Below are 20,834 nucleotides of genomic sequence, written 5' to 3'. Positions count from 1 at the left end.
CACATGCACGTGTATATGCTTGTATATATATATGTTTGTATATGTTTGTGTGTGTGTGCATGCAAAACTATTTTGAGACATAAAGTGAGTTCATGTGCTTCCTTTTTAGTTATGGCTCTAGAAGTTATGAAAAATAAGGTAGCAAAAGTATCAACAAATAAAATGTGCTCCCAGCTTTGTAGGGAGGAAAGATTAAATGTTGGGCAAAGGTATGGTCAGTTATGGAAGGAAAACTAATAAACACAGATGATTTGGAGTCACAGAAACCATGATGATAGTTTCCAAACAGCGATGATACATTGTACCTTATCAAGAAACAAAGGAAAATCCAAGCATGGTAGCATGCATGAAAGATGTAATGGAACTGTCTCTGGACATTTTATCCCATGTCTGTCCATCCATCAACCCCAAATTAATGGTGCTAGTAACAAAGTAATCTGAAGTAAGGTGTTACTATTTTAGAAGCAATAAAGATTTTGAGAAACTTGTGGAAATGTGAACAACAACTACTGGAAGAGTTCACTAAGTAGTGGAAATCCAAAGAGAGCTTCCAGTTGGTAGGGAATGTTGTGTCTTGTGGCGATTCTTCAAGGATCCTGACTGGAACAACTTCTGATGTCAGCAGAGTCAAAATGTGTACTCTAATGTAGTATTCCCATGGCAACAGATCATAGAATCATATGTCTAAGGCTTACCTGTATGAGAGAGATGCTAACTTAACAGTGTGCTGAGGTCCCCATTTTATACCTGGAATAGTAGTTGGACCTAGAGCTTTATTATGTTAGAGAGTTAAGTGAGTGAATTAAAGGCACTGGTGAGCAATGTAGATATTTACATCTTTCTGCTTTAGCCTGCATAAACATACCATGATGACATGTTATCTTTATCTCCTGAAATCCATTTTTGGGTTCCTTCATTGTTCCTTTTCTGGTGAATATACCCCTTCTGGTATATGTCTGTGTGGTGTATACATGAATTAGGGTTAGTTAGAGCAGTACTAAAAAAAGTGGGGTGGGGTAAAATAAGACCACCACAATTTGGATGCTATTTAGCAATTAAAACTGGAAACAGTAATAAAGAATCATAGAATCATAGGGGTTGGAAGGGACCTCGAGAGATCATCGGGTCCAACACCCTGCCAAAGCAGCTCCCTAGCTCATACTGCACAGATAGGCGTCCAGATGGGTCTTGAATATCTCCAGAGATGGAGACTCCACCACCTCCCTGGGCAGCCTGTGCCAGGGCTCTGTCACCCTCACTGTGAAAAAGATCTTCCGCATGTTGGTGCGGAACTTCCTGTGCTCCAACTTGCAGCCATTGCCCCTTGTCCTGTCTCCACAGACCACTGAACGGGGCTGGCCATTTCCCCCTGCATCCCATGCTTAAGATATTTATAAACATTAATAAAGTCCCCCCTCTTAGTCTTCATTTCTTTAGGCTGAACAGTCCCAGCTCACTCAGCCTTTCCACATAGGGAAGATGTTCCAGGCCCTTAATCATCTTCGTAGCCCTTCTCTGGACTCTCTCCAGGAGGTCCCTGTCTTTTTTATACCAGGGAGCCCAGAACTGGACACAATACTCCAGGTGGGGCCTGACCAGGGCAGAGTAGAGGGGGAGGATCACCTCCGTTGACCTGCTGGCCACACTCCTCCGGATGCAGCCCAGGATCCCATTGGCTCCCTTAGCCACCAGGGCACACTGCTGGCTCATGGCCAACCTGTCATCTACCAGGACCCCCAGGTCCTTCTCCACAGAGCTCTTCTCCAGCAGAAAGAAAGAAAGAAAATGGCAGTAAACCAGGACCAGGTAGAAACTGTTTTCTTAGCATAAACCTATGGGGGTAGTTTGTAAGAAATAGCTATCTGGTTGTCTTAAAAAGGAAAAAAATCCTCACCAAACCTGTTTTGTAATGTATAGGTGAAGGGTTTAATTAGACTAAAACTGCATTATATTGAGATCCTTCACCCGTAAGAAACTTTTTAAGCTTTTTACTTTGGATTAAAGGAATTAACTTTGTTACCTTGAGAGATCAAATTATTCTGGGTGCTTCTGGGAGGGAAAGATGATTTAAGATTTTTAGACTCAGCACAGTAGGGAGCCACATTCTAACTCAATGAGCCACCACAAGTTAATCAGTACTTTTCACTCTGTATTGTTTTCTCTTGCCTTTGCAAATCTCATGCTGTTTTTGAAATGCTGGGGAATTGAAAGAACCGATTGGCTGTCAGTACTTGGGAAAAAAAGACAGTATTTCACAGTGAGAGAAATGTATAAAAAGTTTTAAAAGAAGGAAGTATACTCTTCTGAAACTTTTTTTTAAACCTTTGGGACCCCCAGGAAAGAAAAATGCTCCTCATGGAAACAAATGTCTTCCTGTCCCCTGCAGAGAAAATTATTAAGAACAAATTTACTCATAAAGTAATAAACAAGAAAAATTTGCTGTGAGCAAAAAAGTTCTATTAATTTTAACTAGCTTCTGGCACAAAGCTGAAATAAAGCATGAGACTGGCTGAAGACCTGAGATTTTGCTCCTACTCTCAAAGGCTTAGAAAACAGGGTAAGAAGGGATATAAGGTCTGGATACATGCAGTAGTTTGGCCGTGCTTACTATCCAGAGTTTTAGCTCGCTTTCTCCATTCCTCCTTGCTTTCCACAGTAGACTCCCCCAAAGGTTCATAATGACACTAAAAAAGTGAGGCAGTTCTCACAGTACTTTACTAAAAGAAAAAGGAAAGGAACGGGAAAAGTTCAGAAAAGCCCATGTATTTCCTGTGGAGTCTGTCACATCTTGGAAATCTGTTAAAAGCTGTGAAGTACCTGAGCCCATATCCAGGCTCCAATCTGCAATCAAATTAATCATTATCTGAAGAATTTAAGTGTCCGGATGCAGGGGAAGCAGAATTAATTTCAGATATATCTCTGGAAGAATATGGATATACAAGAAAAGTGCTTAGTGATGCATGTTTTTCTTATATTTCCATAGAAGCTTGTGCAAAGGCAGAACAGCATGACAGGAATTATGACGTTGTTTGCAGGAGACTGAGACTGGTTGAACAAGTATAAAATAGCTTCCAGACAGTTCAGCAAGTTTATGCACAGTCTTTAGTTGTGTGCTATTTGTAAAAAGGTTTAGTTTTTTGTTTCCCCCCTCCCCCCTTTTCCTGCCTCCACAGCCATCCCTAACTGCATGGCATCGACTTTTGGATCCACTAAAAAGATTGAACAAAGTGAGTCATTGTGTTAATCTCCCCATGGTAGGAGTACAAGCAGCTCGATTTCTGAAACCTGACTGAGGCAAGAGTAAATAAATCAAAACAATCAAACGTGTTTGATTTTGCACCACGTGCCCAGGGAACTGTCTACTGGAGGTAGAGGGTCTTGTGTTTTGTACAAAGGATATTGGGTATGCCTGAGTCTTGACTAATCAAATAATAGAAGAGTAAAAATCACTACCTGAGCCTCAGAAGGTAGTGATGGCTAAGATGTATATTTAGTATCAAGCAAAATTTTGAGGACCTTGACATAGGATTGTATAGGCTGTCATTAAGATGATGAGGTGTGGTAAGCTTTCATTAAAATTTACACCTTAGTGTGTGATACAGTTTCTTCAGTCATTTCCTAGGTCAGTGTTTATGGTTAGAGTAACAGTAATCTGTGTTTCAGTAGATTGTAAACTTAAATTTCTAAGCAGGAAAGAGGGACTTCTCAGACAGACATACTCTGCCCAGCCACGCAAAAAATAACACCCCTCCCCCCTAAAAATTCCTGTGAGATTTCTGACATCATTATTTTTTTCTTTGTTTGATTTGTTACCGTCAGTTTGATTTAGAAATTCACCTGGTAATCCATTCAAAGGAGCTTTTCTGATTCCTTTGTAATTGTTGCCATTGTTTAATTTTTAAAAAATGTTTCTTTTTGTGAGCAGGATGTTAACACACAGTACTTGGAAGAATTAGGAAATCCCAACTCTGATTGTAGTGCAGTAGGATCACGGCAGGCATGACCTCTTAAAGACTTATAAAACTAAGGTTCCAGACTGGATTCATTGCTATAGACGGTGCGATGGTGGGGTGTGCATGAGGTTTGTTTTGGGTTTTTTTTTTGCTTTGTTTCCTCAGTGCAAAGGGAAAGTTTTGCCATAAATATGCAACCTGGAGCGACTGCTGGTAGGAGTGATGTGGCTGCTTTACCCACCTGCTCTGTTCGCTGCAGATGCACTAACAGTGAGCTGAATGCAACTCAGTAACCAATTAGAGGAGACCTCAGTGCCACAACCTCACCACAGCTTGGAGCCAGCACTCTGCTTTTGTAAGGACACATCTGTCACTAAATCCTCAGAGATGTTTTTCTACTACTAATGGGGTAGGAAGGATGCTAAGATTTGTGATCACTGTTGCTGAATACAATGGAATTATGCAACTTCATGAGGCAGCCAGAAAACCAGTGTGCCTGTATGTGAATTTTTATAACACTGTGCTAGCTTCTGTTCTTTTATTTGTCCTTTGAAGATTTGCACTACTTGCACTGATGCCACCCTTCTTTCTATAGTTTTCTGAGATAACAATTTTAACATCCAAAGATTTGTTTTTCACTTAGTACCATACTGACTGCTGACAGAAATTTCTTCAGGAAAATGGCTTTTCTGAAGTGTAAGGACTTTAATCTGCTACTACCTCTTATGAAATACAGAAGATATTATGTAGTATTCATCAAGGTATACAGAGCAAATAGAGATGTTTCTCTCCCTGAGGAGTTTGAAGTCCAAAGACTCTGTAATGCTGATGAAAACCAGGGACAGATGTGGTTTTAGCTGCTATTCAGCAAATAGATTTTACGCGGTATCATTTAAAGAAGGAAGATATGTTATCTCACCTGCATTCAAAATATGTTGTAGGTGTGTATTATTCGGTCATTAGTGAGCCTAAAATGTCAGAAATTTGTTGTCAGGCCGCATATCTATTTGCTACCTTCAAACTGTATTAATGTTTTTGTTGACTTAATAAAAATAAACACTTTTTTTTTCAGTCTCCTGCAAGATGGGTTATTATAGGACTTCTGCCTATGCCTGTGAGGATAGGGCAAGTGCCATGACCTCTCCCTGTGCTTTGTGCTTGCAAAACAAAAGGACATCATCAATCACTTTGAAAAAAGAATGTGAGTTTTTTACATTATCTTTCCCAGAAAATACAGTTAAATGTTTACTGGAAATAAAGTGTGTATTCTGATATGCCCTTCTTATTGAGTAGTCACAACTTTTTTTGCTTAGAAAATCTAATCTCACACATTTTAGGTTTCTCCTATGAATCTGAAGATGCTTGTCAAGTTAGTACTCTGTGTTTCTAGGTGTTGCTTTTGCTGACAGAGATTTCTAGGTGTTGTGGGTTACTTGGGTGACTGCCAGGTGACCACCAAGCCACACTCTCCATCCTCAGAAGGCAGGAGGAGAAAATGATGTTAAAAGTATTCTGGGTTAAGGACAGGGAGTTTGCTTACCTGTTACTGTCAAGGGCAAAACAAACTTCACTTGAGAATACTGGTTTCATTCATTATCAATTAAAAATATGGTAGGATAGTGAAAAACAAAATTAAAACCAGCTTCCACCTGTCCCTCTTCTTCCCAGGCTCAACTTTATTCCTTTGTTCCTGATTCTTCCGGCTCCTCCTTCCCCAGCTCCAAGCAGCACACATGGGATGGGTAGTAGAGTTTGAAGTCTATTCATAATCAATTTGTCTCTGCTTTTCCTTTCTCACATTTTTCCCTTCTTCCAATGTGGATCCTTCCCACAGGTTGCAGCTCTACAAGAACTGCTCCAACATGGGTGCTTTTTTACTGGGTAGAGTTGGGAACAGATTGCTCCGGCATGGGTCCCCCTCAGACTGCAGTTCCTGCCAGAAAGCCTGCTCCTGTGTGGGCTCCCCTCCACAAGCTGCAGTTTCTGCCCAGATTCTGCTCCTGTGTGGGCCCTCCATGGGCTGCATCCTCCTTGGAGGCATATCCACCTGCTCTGCATGGTGTCTTCCATAGGCGCTAGTGTAGGTTAGGGCTTCACAGGTGCCCTCCGTGGACTGCAAGGGTACAGCCTCCTTCACCATGGTCTTCTCCATGGGTGTGGCAGGGAAAATGTTGCTCTGGTGCCTGGAACATCACTTCCCTCTTTTTTCACTGACATTTGTGTCTGCAGGGCTGTTTCATTTTGCATATTGCTCTTTCTTACAAGTCCTGCACAGCATTTTTTACCCTTTCTTAAACATATTATTGAAGAAGTGGTACCAGTATTGCTGATGGGCTTGGCTTCAGGCAGCTGGAAATGTCTCTGTCTGATGTGGGGGCAACTCTTGGTGTCTTCTCACAGAGGCCACACCTGCAGCCCCCTGCTACTGAAGTCTTGCTATAGAAAACTAATACACCAAGTTTCTTTGAAAACAGTACAGTTAGCTGTATTTCTGCAGACTGAGCCTGTTCATTCCCATCAGCATCAAACTGTTATGCTTTGTCATTACTGTGACAAGACAGGATGGGCTTAGGTCTCTGCAGATTTGTAAGAAGACAGGTTGTTGCCAGAAACGGTTTCTTCCTTTGAGTAGGACAAAGCGTCAAATTGAGCAAGGGAATAACACGTAGATAACAAAGTGGATAGACAGATTTTAAGGAAGCTGTTTTCCTTCTCTTTTTCACAGGAAGGGGAAGAGCTTTCTACTGAAAAGGGATTTGTTGTGGAATGAAAGACCCAAAAAATTAATGCTGTGGTTGTGTGTTGCCTCCCCCTTCGTTTGTTTTCATGGATTTCAGGGGTGGGTTGTTTCTTATGGTCAGGGCACTTTCTGTGCCTTTGAATTGGTGATAAGGAAGAGTAAGATTGTTTGTGCATTAGAATGGCCAAGGCTACTTTAGCACTGTTTAGCTGAGGCTTTGCATTACTCAAAGGAATGTTTGACAGATAGGAATGACATATTATTACTTAGACACAGTTGTTCTTGAGTAGGAAATGGAGTTTTTCCTTCCTGCTGCAATTCTTTGTGAAGAAGCAGCCCACATTCTGCTGAAAAAATAATCTGTCCCTTCTCTTGAGCCTGAAAAAAACAGTGAAATGAACTGGGTTTGCTCCAGTTGTCTCACATCGTTTGAATAACTTTTATTTTCAAACTGTCATTCATACCAGAATAAAATGTATTGAATCAAATTATTCTCACAAGAAAGCTTAGATTTTCATTTCTAGAGTTTAAATAAATGATGCTACAGCTTTTAGGTTTCTACATGTCTGCAAGCTATAATGTCAGGAGAATTGCAAATGCCAGAGGTGATTTTGATGCACTTTCTCCATGAGCATTTAAATCACAGTACTGCTTAAATATAGTCCTTGAAGTTTTAAGTTTGATTGAAGCCAAACTGATCCCTTAGACAACTTGATTTGCGGTCCACTTGAGAACAAGTTAGTAAAAGATTCACATATAGGCAGAGGATATTTTATTTCCACTATATGGGACGAGGATTTTATCGATAGTTTGGTAGCAGCAGTACATGTGAAATCACAATCTTTGGGAATGGAACCATTGCAAGTAATTCATCTGCAGTGTCGCACTCTTCTTTTTTTAAATTTTTTTTATATATATAAGCTGAAATATAATTTAAGTACCAGAGGTAGGATTGTATTGTTTTGATGTTACTAAGAGCCTTATCTTGGTTTCTTCCTTCCTGCCATGTCTTACTAGACTGACTTACTAAACTGATCTGGCAGGAATCAACTTTGCACTGCACTAATCAAGCATTATTAAATGTGATTCAGAAAACACTGTGAATGGTCTTGAAGAAATTGTAACTGAGTGACAAGGATAACAGAACCGCTTGAGAACTTAATAGCAAAGTATCTTCAGTAGTTGTCATTATCAGCTGCTGAAGAAGTCTAAGAGAATGAGTTAAAATAAGAAAAGTGAAAGAACAGATAGTCCTTTTTTTCTTAATGGCTTATGTGTCAACTTGTTTCAGTTTGTATATTTTGAATAAGTGCTATCGATGAAAAACATAAACTGATTTTGTGCCTCTTGCCAAAGTTTAACAAAAAACATAGTGAAACTGTGGAGCTGAGTGAAGAAATAAAGTATGCCTGTGTATCTGTTTTCATCAGTGACATACTCAGGAATGAGCTGAAAGTTATTTCTGTAATGGAAATAGTAAAGATTGTATACATTGTTTTTATCTAATCTGGTATGTATACGTATGCGCTTATGTATGGTATGTAATATGTAGAAATGTTGTGGTATTTAACCCAGAAAATAAGTATAAGAAAAAGAATGCCCAGTAAATGTTTTTTTAGTGGCTAAGTGGAGACTGTATGAGCATAAATAGGAACTGAGGAGTGGAAGACAGACCAAAAGCAGTGAAAGTTGCTTAACTCACTTCCATAAGTCCTATGATGATTTATATTAACTGAGAGTCTTGAAGCACTTTTATAATCCCAAACTGTTTTTCCTTTCCATTCCAGTGCATATTATTTCCATTTCTGTAAACCTCTTTCCAGAGTTCTTTCCTTTGCAGTTTTTCACTTGTTTTTCTGTGTTTACTCTTTGCCGTACATCCTACTTCCATCTTCCCTCTGTATTTTGCTGATCTGAGACACTTAGCACCTAAATAAAACTGCATGCTAGGCCACAACTCCGCATGCTGACTGCTGGGCTAAGCAAAACATACTTCTTCAGGGTTTAGAGTCCAACTTGGTCATGTCAGAAACCTTTACTTACAACTGTTTATCTACATCAAAGGGGTGGGGAATTAAGTCAGGGGAATGGTACCTGGCATATTTATTCTAATCTTAAAATGCGGCTTCAGTTTCTCTTTGGTGTACTCTGACCTTGCTAAAGAAATTATAAAACCACAGAAGACCATAAGTTTCTAACTCAGGCATGAGTTCTGCTCAATATTATTTCAGAGTAGAAGTTGGCTTTAAAGGTACCACTGCTGACCTGACAAATGTTAGTAGCATAAACAAGGTGGGTGAAATATGTGAAACAGCCAGTGTGCTGGTATGCCTGTGCACGCTGAAAGCTGGGATACAAGCACCACTTCACCAGTTCTTTGGCCTTCTGCACATGTGAATTTTAATGCTGTTTCCTGGCTCAGGACTAATCACAGCAACAAGCATTAAAATCCAACAGATGAGAATGCAAATGACAAGAGATGGCAGCAGGTTCAACTGAGCCTAGTCGTCTTGCTTGCAAGGGCTTTTACTCTGAGGGACTCAAGTTTGAGCTCGCTGTTACATCATTTGTTGTCAACTTAAAGTGGTGAACATCTATGTATTGGATGACTCTTTCTGATAGATGTCCTTTGCTGTGGGTACAGCACAGCCTGCCCTGCCCTGATACTCATCATAACTATTGGCCCAAAGAAGGGGCCACCATGATCCCTTTCTCGTCAGTCTTCCAGGTGTAGTGGATCATGTTTGTCTAATGCCAAGGGCTCTGTACCCCAGGCATGCTCCTGCTGTGTGGCTTTATCACAAAGCCTAGTGTTCCTAGTGTACTTTCCTCTCATTTTAACTGGGATAGAGGATAAGTAGTTTGGTAAAAATTCAGAGAATTGCAGTTTTATGTTGACCTTGTAATTAAGTCAACCTTCTGTGTAGTTTCTGGCAGAAAGTCATGGGCAGATTGACTTTTTTTAGTCAAGTTTTCACTGAATTTTTTTGGAACCTGTTAGACCTGAAACTCAGAGGTTTAAACTACAGCAATCATAGGCTTGAAAAGTGTTGAATCTCTGCATGGCCACTATATTTTATGTGGCTCCATGTTTCAGCAGTTGGATTCAGTTTCACCTGATGTCAAAGAAAGGGTTGGCCAAAATTACAACAAATTCAAGCAACAAAAATTCTGTAGACAAGAAGCTTAATCTGATTTACTTCAACTTAATAACAGGACCCAGTGTTTATGGGGTATAAGTGGACATAAATCATTTTATGAAAACACTGTTTAAGCTATTAGAATATAAGAGTTAATTCAGAGATATGTATAAGCAGAAATTCTCTACTGAGGTCTTTTGCAAGATGTTCTTCAGAAACCATGTATGAGAATGCAGGGAAGAAAGTAAATCTAGAAATATTGGGGGCGAGGGGGGAAGAGAGCATGAAGTCTGTCTACAGTGGAATTTCTCCCAGTGCAGGCAGCTTGATGCCCAAGTATTATTTGAACTCCAATTTGAGGTCTCACATGGAAACAAAGAATTTTTCTTGCTGAATTTCTGCCTTGATGTTAATTCCTTCCATCAGAGATGATGATAATAATACACAAACCTGGTGTTGCAGTTTTGCATGGTTGGGTGCTGGGAGAGAACGGGGGTGCAGAAAATGGCTGCTGTGAGGAGCTGCTGGAATTCCCTGCAGCCTCAAATGTAAAGAATTCAAGGCTAAGAGATAATCTTAGCACCTCTGAGAATCACATATAGGAGAAAAAAAACCTTGAAGCAGCTGCATTTTGCCACCAGAGAAGGGAGTGAGAAGATGTAACGAGCTGTGCAGACACCAAGGCCGGGAAAGGGCGGGGGAGGAGGCGGCCCAGGTGCCAGAGAGAAAGACGCCCCTGCAGCCCCCGGAGAAATCCATGGAAAAGGCAGAGACCCCACCTGCAGCCCATGGAGGGCCTCCATGCTGGATGGCTGTTGTGGTTTTACCCCGGCTGAGAGTCGAGATCCATGCAGTAGCCTGCTCTTTAAGGTAAAAGAGGAGGGGGAGAAGGGGGGGGGGGGGTGGGGGGGTGGGGGGGATTGGCGGCTGGGGTGTGAGGCAAGGGAAGGGAAAAGGAAGGGGCAAATAACAACCCCAAAACCAAGAAACCAAAAGCCTGTGGGTTGGGATAAGGATAGTTTACTAGAATAGCAGAAAGATAAAATATAACAATGCTAACAGGACTTTAGAGCAAAAAATATATGACATTGTTGATACACAATGCAGTTTCTCACTGAACCACACAACTCAGGCCGTGCCACCCAGAGCCATCCCTGAACCCAACCATCCCCCAAAAACCGCGCATCCTGGAGCTGCTCCCTCCTCCTCCCATCAGCCCCCCTTTATACTGAGCAGGATGTAATTGGCATGGAATACTCTCTTTGGCCCGTTTGGGCCACCTGTCCTGGCTTCATCCCCTCCTTCCTCACTAATAGAGAAATACGAAGAGCTGAGAAAGTCCTTGACTGCTTGACCACAACTAAAAACATCAGGGTGTTATCAGTACTGCTTTCATTTTATCTCTCAAACACAGCATTCCATCCGCTGCTACAAAAGAAGTTAACTCCATCCTGACCGAAACTAGGACAATGGCGCAGGTGGAGACACAGAGAAGATGCTGTGATTCTATGTTGGGATAAGCCCCTGCCAGTACTTGCAGCCATGAGGAGAATCAGAGACACAGAGATGAGTGAGAGATTTGTGCCAGAACAGGTTTGCTGGGGGAGGCTTATAACCCCATGGATGACTGGGGCTGAGAGACACTGTGATAAAGAGATAAAGCCCTGTGGGAAAGGATTCACATTGGAGAAGTTCGTGGAGGACTGTCTCCTGTGGGTGAGACCCCATGGTGCAGCAGGGGGAGGGTGTGGAATGAATGTGCCCCCCACCCCCACCTCGTCCGAGAAAGAAACCAACTTGCAAGGGACTGACCGAAGCCCCCATCTCCCAGTCCCCGTCCCCCTGTGCTGCGATCGAGGGGAAGAAGGGAGTGAAATCATGATTAGAGTGAAGTCTGCTAAGAAGGGAGCGGGGGGGGGGGCAAAGGGTTAGGTAGAGGTGTTTTAAGATCTGAAAGAGGAAAACAACTCATGAAGAAGTAACTGAGAACCCCATTTTTTCCCAATCCCTGCCCCCCTGTACTGTGAGAGGGGAGCAAGATCATGGCTAAAGGGAAGTCTGCTAAGAAGGGAACGGTGGGGGGAAAGTGTTTTAAGATCTGGTTGCGTTTGTTTTAAGATCTGGTCTTGCTTCTGACTCCGGTTTTCCCTGTTCTTTGTAGTGTAGTGTAATAAATTAGGTAATTTCTCTCTTCTTCACTCTGTGTTGAGTCTGTTTTGCTCACGTCATTGATGACAGAATGATCTCTCCCTGTCCTTATTTTGACTCCTGAGCCTCTTAATATATATTTTCTCCTCTGTCCAGCTAAGAAGGGGAGTAATAGACTGACTTTGGTGGGCGTCTGGCCTCCAGCCAGGGCTAAACCACCGCACCTGGACAATTTAAAAGGGAGTAGTTCCTATACACACACACACACATATATATGTATAAAATAAATCTAATAAAACCTAATTTATAAAAAGAGGAAAGCTGAGAACTGGAATTATTTTTGTTGTTTTTTAAATGGATTATTATGCTTTGTGGTGTGATCTTGAAGTATAAATTGGAATTCTTTTAGCAGTAATGTAGTAGGTTTTCCTTGAAGGAAAATCTATATTGGAGATTTTAATTAGTAAATGCCTGAAATGAGGTAAGTTGCTTATTTGTAAATCTAATAGCATGGCCATGCTATTAGCAGTGCAGCCTACAGTATTGCCTTTTGTATCCATGTGGACTGGTGATCTAGGAAACAAATGTATGCTTTCTATCTCTGCTGTAGGGGGGAGAAGATAGAACGTAGACCACTGCTCTGACTGACTGTTTAAGCTGTGCTTAGCTGTATTTGGCTTTTTCTTTCCATTGGAAAGACTGTTGTTATTTTCAACTTGAATAAAACTATACGTCCTTCCAGTTTACTTATATATATATCAAAGGGATTTGGAGTGAGTCTGAAATGAACCAGAAATATTGAAGGCAGACAGAGCATCTTCCTCCTTAAATAAATCTTGTCACTTAGAAAAGAAACCCTATGTTTACCTGCAGGTGTCTGGAAAGAATTTTGACTATTTTCTGCCACACATGCCCAATCCACAAAACTAATAGATATATTTTTGTGAGGAATATTTTATTTTTCTGAAGTCACAGTGAATATTGTTCTGAACTAATGAACAAATATAAGTGATTAGACTTAAATTTTAAGGTACAAAAAAAGTAAACATTTTTCAGTTCCTAAAGAACCAGAAGCAATATAGCTAGTCCTTAATAATTTTTCATTCTTTAAAAAATAAATAAAATATTCCCAGAGACCTTAAAACCAGCTTTTTATTGAAAGTGGACACTAATCCTTTAGCTTACCCGCTGAAAGTGTAGTCTTTGTCCTTGGCAGCATCTTACACTCTTTAGAGTGCTATGTAGTTTCTTAAGTAAATATGAATGAAAGCATACAATTTCATGTGGATTTTCTTTCTGCATGCTTTGCTGTAAGTCTCTGTTTAAATTCAACTGATAAGGTATGAAAGGTAAAGATAGAAGATTAATGCTGGTACTTTATTTAATTCAAAGAGTCTTTGCTTGTTGATACATTTTCATGCTTTATTTTTGATTTGTATGGTGGTCTAGTGTGATTAGATTTGTAAATGAACAAAACATTGACATAGATATGAATACTTGGCAAGTAACCTCTCTTTTATGGGGAGGCTTATATAATTCAGCTTGACAGAAGGCAGTAGTTCAGACCTAGGTATCACAGATCTCTAGGGACAAAGAATAAAGCTACCGTAACATCATCTTTGCCAGCAGATCAGAAGTGCACATCCACTGACCTAGCAGCTATTGGAGAATGGTGTACAAAAGGCAACTCATTGGCACTCTGAAGTCATCTGTTTGCCTTTTCCCTAAGTTACTTTGCATCCCTGAAAATGGACCGTATAAGAATTGATGGTTGTATGCCAAGTGAGAATTCTTCTAATCTAGAGGGGGGGTGTAGAAACTTGCTTTAAGCTGATTTACACTGGCAATATGTTCAAAACAGATGGAGTACATCAGTGCCTTGATATAGAGTCTCTTAATGAACGTTGCCAAGCAAAGAACCCCCTGACAGAACATGCTGCAGATACTGTAGTTACACCAAGCAGAACACAAAGTGGATCACATCTGCATAGTGAGGCAGACTTTTATCTCTCTCACTCTCTTTCCAACTGCTGCAATAAATCGGACATAAGGTTCATTTTCCCCATGTGTTTTGTTGCAGAAACAGTGCTTCTCCAAGGGTATCATCATTTGTTTACCTGACTTAAAGGGATCTAAGAAAATCTGTTACTTTGGATTGTTCTAGATTAAGTAGATTGGCCTGTCTGCAGTTAGGAAGTGTGGGATAAAATCAGTTGCGGAACTGTCACTTTCTGATTAATTTTTTCCCCTAATGCAATTACTTCAGTGTGTACACACAACTTATCAGGTACTCTAAACAGACACAGGCAGCTAATCTTTTGAGACATTTACATTTTTATGTTTAATTTCAGAATTAAACTGCTTTACTTCCTATGATAAGACAACAGGGATATATCGGTTAATATGTTTAAGTAGTTTTCTTATCAATATGCAGATAAAAAATACTTAAAATGATAGATTAATAACACAAGATGATTAGTTATCCTGACACTAGCATAGTGTTAGGTGTCCTCTAAGAAGAGAAGTCAATTTAGTGTCTAAGCATCCCTCAGCAGATGTATCACAGTTAGAAAATTGTTCTCATTTTTGTTATTTTGTCTTAAGCTATCCATGTGCAGCCTTTGAACTTCCAAACCAATATTGCAAATAAAATTATTGTTTGTGATGTTGATCATTAGCTACAAATTATTAGATGTAAAGTGTGGGAGGGAAGGAAATTAGAGGCCAATATTGATTTTGTAGATGGTTTGTTTTTCCTAGCTATTCTTTCTTCATGGTCATGATTTTTAGAAGATTCTATGCATACATGAGTAAATTTGCGTATTTTAAGGACACATGTTTTCAGACGTTCCAGGAATCTAGAAGGTAAAACTATTTTTTTTTTTTTTTAAATAAAACAATTACAGCATTGAGCTTTTGGGGGCTTTTTGTGTGTGTGTGTTTCCCTGTCCCAAGGAGGATTAGTGTAAGATGGTGAGGACATCGCTTTTTTCTGTGATACAATAGCCTGTTGTTCCCATGTAGAGGAGATGCCCATTAATGACAAGTGGTATATTTGTTTTCCCACCAAGGCTGACACACAGTTTCAAAGGTCAAGCACTGTCTGATACTGCATTTACTGGCTCAAACTTTTCTTTTCCCACAGTGGATGAATTTGTATGAGAACTGCCTCAGCTGCTTTTCCGTTTGCTGGAATGTGTCACTAGCAGTTCTCCAGTTTCTTTGCTTCACTCAAAGCTGAGCGCAGCACAAGTTAGAAGCTAATTAGTCTGTCCTGATAAATAAAGCAGTATTTTATGGGAGAGTGGTGCAGACCCAGGTAAGCATAAGCAACTGCCTTGGGTTACAAGTTGATTTTTCAAAGGGGTCAACTGAGTGTTTTGATCCTCAGTGTGATTAACAGGTGAAAATGCAAAATAAGTGCAAGCTGGCAAGTTGTGAGAAATTTTTTCCCCATCTTACATTATATTAAATATTTCCATAATCCATACGTTTTTCCAGTATATGATTCAGTTCAAGAGCTTTGAAGAAAAGCCTGTCACATAGGAGCAGCTGGGGATGCTGGGTTCTACTAAGAACCAAACTTTGTGCTGTCTGTAGGAGTCGTCGCCTCCACAGCATGCATGGTGTCTGAAAGGAGATGTCTGTCCCCTTACCAGTTCCCCTCATTAAGCAGCAGGGACTGGTTCTGGCTAAGCACTTTGTACATCAGTCACATCAGGCCTTTTCCCTTAGCTGTGGCAGGCTGTAAGATAATGTCCTCTTGTATTCAGGCAAAACCAAACTCGGTGAGGCATAAAATCAGTTATTTCCAACCAGCTTACTTTTGATTGAAGGAATAGCTTCCAGTCTCACAGCAAGAGGACTAACTTGTCACTCACAGAAGCAATTTACCTGTTCCAAAAGGAACAGCAATTCTTTCAAAGAAAGAAAGCAGATACTGTTAAAAACAGAAGCTACCAAAACTGTATAGGATTAGTTTAATTTAATGTTGCTTAGGAGTAGATCACTCTTCCTATTTGTTTTGAAGTTAACATTGTTTAAAGTCTTTGTAAAAAAGCATTTAATTAACAACATATAGGGGACAATGAGGTTTTAAGTAAAAAACAAAACAAAACAAAACAAAACAAAACCAACAAAACAGCCCACCATCAAAACAAAATGAAGATGCCAAATCATTTGTTATAAATGTATTCCAGCATTACTTCAGGGTAAGATTTCAAGCAGCTAATGTCACTTCACTGTGTTCCTCTTTGCTTTTGTCAGGGAGGTGAAATTATAGTGCTTTTAAGAAAATTAATTATTTTTAGTATATTTTTTACTGCACATCTTTTCTCCAATGAAATGGTGTGTCACTGACCTCCTTTTATTATATTGTTCCTGGTGTTAGCTCAAGTGCAATAATTGCTTTTTCTTGCAGACTGAGTGAGGCATCGACCTGTGAAGTATGAGTTAAAGTTCAAATTACACAGCCTTTGTTCTTTGCTTTACACTACCCGCTCTGAATATATAACACAACCAGTAAGATATCAAATGAGGTGTCGTAAAAATGTATTTTTTACTCCTGTGGGTATATCAGTAATTGGGAAGGAGACAACTGCTTTTTTCTTTAAATAAACACAAGAACTTTACAATGAGTGTTAGTGCTGTATCCTGTTTCACAGCCTATTGCTACCCTTCTCTGTTTTTTAGCCACAGTGCTAAACTGTACTATGTGCAATTAGAGGGGTTTTTTTTTTATTTAAAAAAAAACATGCATCAACCCCCTCTTTAAAGCACCGGTTGATTTATCTATGTACACTGTGTGGAAATTCTTTATGGTGAATGGGTTAAGATATTACATGAAAAAAGTAAGACTGACACAGGTATAAGAAATAACTATCACATGGAAAGGTCAGCATTGCCTCCTATTTTTGCTACTTTTCCATCCTTATGAGTTATATGCTTGTCGTTATAGTCAAGCTACAGAGTTTAAACAAATGTATAACTGAGACTGGGTATTAGGACAGAGCTTGGAAGGGGGAAAATATTGTTTGTATTTTGGCAATTCATCATGGCTCCCGTGAACAGTTTATTAATGTAGGCAGCCTGTCATGTCTTTCCTTTTCCCGTTTCCAGCAGATCAGTCAGGCTATTTGTTGGAATATTGGCAGAGTGGAGTTCTATTGGAAAGACTATAAAATAATCAGATTAAATGTTCAATAGCATCTTGATTTCCCTAGATAGCAAAGCATTGCCATCTATGCCATATTGATACAACCCACATGTTAATCAGATTTGTAGAGTAACATCCTTTACCTCAGAGGCCAAAACTGGCTGCTCTGAAGGCGAGACGGCTGCAACCACTTATGCGCTTGTTAATATGCAAATCCTGTCCATATGGAGTTGTTATTCTGGTCCATTCTTATCTCTAAGCTTTCCATGTGCTATTGAGTGAAGATACTATTTCTATACTTTCCAAAACCTGTCTATCAGAGAGTTCATCTGTGTCTAGGTAGAAATCTCCACTACTGTTGAGGATCCTGGGAAGTAGAAGGCAAGGGTAAAACCCTTACTGAAAATTAAGTGGCCAAGCAGTGCAATACAGTCCTGTCTCTGTGAGACTGCCAACTTGTGCCAGCTTTGGTCAACATTATTCTTTGCTCAGAGGTTCTGCAATTAGATCAGATTTTCTAAAACACTTTAGTCTTGTGCATATATAAGAAAGGAGAGAGAACATTTTTAGGTGTTGCTGGTGTGTTGTTATAGTAACTTCAAAAGTGCAGGAATCTGAGGCAAACATTTTTAACAGTTGGTCTCTTGCAATTTCCCAATAGCCAAATATTCCTATTGTGTTATTTCTACACCACTATCTCCTTTGTTGGTGATTTAGTGAACGCTGTTAGCAAATTCTCTATACTACTTATACATAAGTACTGAAGGAAAATCATGTGTGGCTGTACTGGTCCCGCCAAAGATCCATCTCACACAGTTTTCTTTTATCCAGCAACATTCAAAATGCAAGGCTAGGGAGGAATTAAAATACTGATGATACTTTGCCTACATCCTCTCTTTGTCTCCCAACCACTTGTGTCTCAAAGCCTTCCTCATCCAGACATTTTCTATGTATTCTATGTTTTCTATGTATGAAGTCATCTTCATTGGATTCTGTTCCAGGAACTCGGTCATTACTCTCTGAGCCTGTTAACTTTTAATATCTAATATTAGATGACTAAGAGTTAAATCAGGGTAGAGGTTAGAATTGGGGATACTGGATGAAGTAATGTTGTTCTGTTCTTGTTTCAACCATTATCTCACTGTGAGACATTGGGAAATCATGTAATTACTCTCAAGACTTAAAATTCTTACTTGTGAATACTGCTTACAAATCTTGAAAGCTTTTTCTCACTATGCACCATGAGGAAATAAAATATCATTTACCATCCTCATCAGTGGAAGCTCTGAGAGGAGCATAAACTTAAAAGGAGAAAATGTATTCAATTTAGAGAAATTGCTGAGAAATTTGACGCAAGCAATACTCTTGTGATATGGTTGCTTTCTCTTAAATTCCATATGATAAGTACCTAAATAGTTTCCACCTGCATGTTTATATCAGGTGCAGATAAGCAAAATTAGAATTTTTGTATGCTTGCCATAAAGAATCTATGAATTTGTGAAACTGTTTCTTCTCATGATGCCCAGAAAATTTAATCCATCTGGGATCATAGGTTTTGAACTATGAACAAAAGATATTCAAATGCTGGTTTATGCCAATGACATTATTTCATTGAATAATGAAAAAAAAAACCCACCCAGAAACCTTTTGAGAAGGCTGAAATTAGCCCTATACTATATAGTGCCTACTCTGCAAAAACTCTACAGTAACCACGGCTATTAAGTGAGGCATCTATAGGAAGCAGTCTGAGGACAGCCCACAGTGACTGACACAGAAATCAGGCAGAAGAGGTAGATATTGAAAACAGTGCTCAGCATGATCCAAAGGCGACTATCTAAAGGCAGCAGAACTTCTTCCATATGCCTTCTTCTGCATGTAAAGGGCAGTCTCTCTAAGTAGTCTTTTAAACTAGTGGGGCTGAACAGCCTAGTTCTTGGTTTATGCTTTTGCCTCATTCAGGCTCTGAAAACCTAGCTTATTTTTTGTTTATCTATCCTGAATAACCATATTTATTAGTCTAATGAGATTTTGAACTAGTGTTTTTATAGCAAACAGTGTTAGTTATTGCTTTCTCTTGGATGTACTTGCTGCAATGGTGACAACCGTTTTTCTACCCCTCCCTTCTCTTTGAGTGCCCGTTGACAATGAGTATAGCACAGCAGTGAAATGGGTTGTGCAGGGAGGTTGTATGGTCTCCATCCCTGGAGCTTTTCAAGTTCCATCTGGTTAAAGTCCTGAGCAGCCTGATTTGATCTCCTGTCTGACCTTACTTTGTGAGACCTCCTGAGGTCTTTTCTAACCCAAATTGTCCTATGATCCTATTCCACTTGGGCAGTAGAGACAACTGGGTGCATATCTTTCACATCTCGAATAACTCTCTCTCTTTGAGCTACTTCAGGGAATCGACAGTTTTTTCTCTGGCAATGTTTTTACTAAAACAGTGATGCTACTCGCACTGGATAAGAAGGTCTAAGGTGACCAGATTTAGGAGGGATTTCGAGGACGCAATCTCATAGTGACAGAGAGGCCTCTACCATCTCTAAGTATCTGGAGAGAGTCAGGATTTAACAAATGTCCTTTTCCTGTGTATTTTCCTTCTCTGTAAGGCTACGCGCCTCCTTGCTCAGAGTACTGATGTCAGGAAACTTTGCTCTCAGCATGTTAGTTTTTGGGGATCCATTTCTGAAGCCTTGCAGAAAATTGTATGGTTGGAGTATGGTTGGAACAATTTTTCATTCCTGCTACTGAGCTGGCTACTGCTCCCTGAGCAACCAAATTGCAGTTAATGGGTTGTTTTAAAGCTTCTTGTATGTTTTGATTCAAAACCAAAATGGGTGAGTATGGGATACCTTAAGCAGCAATTTAAAATAACCTGTTTGCCTTTAATGTAACCTCTTGTGGTAGTTTAACTGCTGGGACATTGGTGAGGGCTAACAATTTACTAGGGCTGTCTCCGAAATTGCTGTTCAGATGTTCTGTGATGGGAGGGCTAGGATTCAAACTTCTACCTTATGGACTAAATACTGACAGTACTGCAGGTCTCACAGCTGCCACAGCTGAGTTCCTTTTCCTTTCTTTTTCACAATTCCTGGCTACCTTCTTCCTTCTGTTCCTCTGCATAGATGTGACTGCTTATGTCTCTGTTTGTCACTAGGCATCTGTGGAGGAGCTCATAACCAGCACTGCCCCAGCCATCACTGTAGTTGTCTTTCTCAGTTTCTATACTGGTATTAAGACCAAGCTGGTACTGAAGTCTTGAGATACATTGACAGCAAACTGACACTTGGGTTCAATGTAATTGTAGAAACTCTTGTGAGAGTTTGTTGACAATAGCTTATCATATTTGCATAGATGAAAATAAGCTAGTTTTACATGCCTGTGGCTACTTGCTTTATTACCTGTGAAGACCTAGCCCTCTTCTTCCTAGTAAGCATTGAAAACCCCATGATATTACTTCTGTATATTCCTTCTTAAATATTCAAAAAAGGAGAGTAAAAAATAGCAAATATGGTATGTAGGCATAACAGACAGGAGGGTGTACAGACCTTTCCTTGAAGAGGCAGAGGGAGATGACATTCAGATTGCACCTTTCTCTGTGAGGGTGTTCTTTGTTTAGGCCATATGTTAAAGGAAGATCCATTAGGATGTTTCTGCAGGGGAAACATATTCCTTCAGACAACATGCTAATGAACATGTTG

The sequence above is a fragment of the Gallinula chloropus genome (assembly GCF_964237585.1).
Source record: "Gallinula chloropus genome assembly, chromosome: 4".
Taxonomy (NCBI): Eukaryota; Metazoa; Chordata; class Aves; order Gruiformes; family Rallidae; genus Gallinula; species Gallinula chloropus.
This window is presented reverse-complemented; position numbering follows the sequence as displayed.